Below are 2,508 nucleotides of genomic sequence, written 5' to 3'. Positions count from 1 at the left end.
GGGCCTCATCCTCCGGAAATTCTGTTTCTTTGTTACTAATGTTGTGGCCTCACCCCATAACAAAGAAACAGAATTTCCGGAGGATGAGGCCCAGAAATCAGGATTTTAAAAAGATTCCCAGGTGATTCTAATGTGCAGCCAAGGTTGAGAATCACTGTCTTAATAGAATATTCAGCAGTTTTCCAGGTATGTCCTTTCAGGGTTGTGGTCTCCACTAACTGATTGGCTGGCATCAGGGCAGGAGGTCATTATTCCATGCAGCTGGTCCTGAGGTCAACTGGGACTGGTTTTGCTGCTTATCTGGGACTGAAGTTGAAATGCAACTGAGGCCTAGATGTTACCTCTAGGGAGGAAAAGTCAGGGGGTCCAAACCGCATGCCCAGCGATCTGCTAGGGGAGGAAAAGTTGCCCTGTGGGCAAGGTCCCATCCTACAATTGATTGTCCATTGCTAGGCTCCTGGGGCTTTCCACATTGGTGACCTTCTGTTTCTGGCCCATTGACCTTGCTCTGCTCACGTCTGTCTAACTGCCTACAGCACTTAAGTTCCTGACTTTCCTGTTCTAGTTACAACTTGAGGCACGAACTCTTCTTGCATCCTTGAGTTGTGTCTGTACACAGACCACCGCCAAAGGAACTGTGTGACTAAGGCAGAGGGGAGGACACACTCTTCAACAAATACAATTGATTGTTGTTGTTGTTTTCTTCATTTTAAGTTTTTAATGAAAGTTGTATATAATATTACTTTATTCCTGCATCTTTTCAATTGTTTCCTCCTTGTATTTTCCCTTTTCCTTTCCTACTTGGCATGATTTGGCTTTACGTTCAAGGATCTTTTTGCGGTCTTTGTCCAGCTTTAGTCTAGTGGTAACCACCTTGCTGGGGTGAATGCCCACATGAACAGTTGTCCCATTAGCTTTTTCCCGTTGCACTTGTTCAATGTAGATGACCTGTTTCTTCCTGTAAACCTGGACTACTTTGCCAATTTGCTGCCCTTTGTAATGTCCTCGAACAATCTGAACCTCATCATCCTTTCAGATGGGCATGGACTGAACATTGTACTTCTGTCTCAGCTCTTTGGAAAGAGGAGATGACATGATCTTCCTTCGAAAGTGGAAGGTGCATTAAAATACCTTTTACTGTTCTTGCTCCGGTCAGAAATCACAAAGGGATTGAACTTCATTTTGACCGCTGGCGTTCCTACGATGGCCGCAAGAGGGAAGAGCACAATTGATTGTTATAGTAGGGGGAAATTGAGACAGATTCCTGCCTCGTACTGTAAAAACAAAATCCAAAAGGATTAAAAAATGATGTTAAAAAGAGAACTTAAAAAATACATATCCCTTCCTTCCCTCATTTCTGAACCAGTTAGTTTTCTATTCCTTTCTCCCTTCATCTCCTTCCCTCCCCATTCCTTCCCTCCCCTTCTCTTGGAAGTGGTAGTGTCCACAAAGGTAGCAGCAGATGGCTTTGGGAACCAAGGAGGCAACCAGAATGGTAGAGAAATTACTTATAGACAGAGATGCTGAATACATAAATAATCACATGGAGATAATGAGAGCTTTCTTGATGATAAGAAGAAATTTACATATAAAGAAAAGGGAGAGGCTAAAAATAATCCTGGAGTATTAGATTGGAATTGGAGTGCAAACTCATAGGCCTTTAAAAAATAGACAGATAGGGAAACAAAGATGGCAGCATAGGTAAACACCGGAGATTGCTGCCTCACACAACCACTTCAAAAATACAACTAAAAGATGGAACAGACATCATCCAGAACCACAGGAAGGCTGGCTGAGTGGAAATTCTACAACTAGAAGGAAAGAGAAAAGCATACCGAGACTCAGAGGAGGTGCGGTGCGGAAGTAAAATACAAAGGTGCGGAGGTGCATGAGGAGAGGGCTGGCGGCTGAGGTCATGATTGTCTTTTTCAATCAGGAGGGAGTCTCAGGCTCTGAGCTCCAGTTCTGGGCGAGTCCTCTGGGGACCCAGACTCATACGGGAGAAACGAGACTGTCTGGCATCAGTCGGAACTCGAGGGCAGCTTTCTATCGGAGGCACACGCAGTGATTGCTGGGGCCTCTGAGGACAGGACTGAGAGCAGCCATACTGATCACTCCGCCCATCCAGTTGATCCCCTGGGGCTCTGCCCCGCCCAAGCTGTGCACAGAGGCTTTTGCATATGAAAGGCCCGGCCCTTTGTAATCTGAAAATTACTTAACAAACTGCTGCTGCCCAAGGCCCCAGGGCAACTTGCATTGCTTTATAGCTGGCTTCTGCAGGGTAGCCTCAGGCAGAGGCTAGATTAGCACCTCCTTAGATCCAAGAGCCAGTGTACCCAGTGGTCAGAGTGGGACCATCCAATTATAACTCCACAGATCCATAAGGGACACACTCAGGGGGCAGACTCAGTGAGCACCAAAGCCCCACTGAAGCAAGTCTTGCCCCATAAGGGTGTCTTCAGCACAGAAGTTCTCCCTCCGTAGACCCAGCTGATTCTCACAGCCAAT

The 2,508-nt window shown here is 46.1% G+C and overlaps 1 pseudogene; it reads right to left on the bottom strand.

Annotated features, from left to right (window-relative positions):
* Nucleotides 1-720: 720 nt before the first annotated feature.
* LOC118668667 lies at nucleotides 721-1,181 on the bottom strand (annotated as a pseudogene).
* Nucleotides 1,182-2,508: the final 1,327 nt, after the last annotated feature.

The sequence above is a fragment of the Myotis myotis genome, unplaced genomic scaffold, assembly GCF_014108235.1.
Source record: "Myotis myotis isolate mMyoMyo1 unplaced genomic scaffold, mMyoMyo1.p scaffold_m19_p_13, whole genome shotgun sequence".
In the NCBI taxonomy this organism is placed as follows: domain Eukaryota; kingdom Metazoa; phylum Chordata; class Mammalia; order Chiroptera; family Vespertilionidae; genus Myotis; species Myotis myotis.
This window is presented reverse-complemented; position numbering and strand designations above follow the sequence as displayed.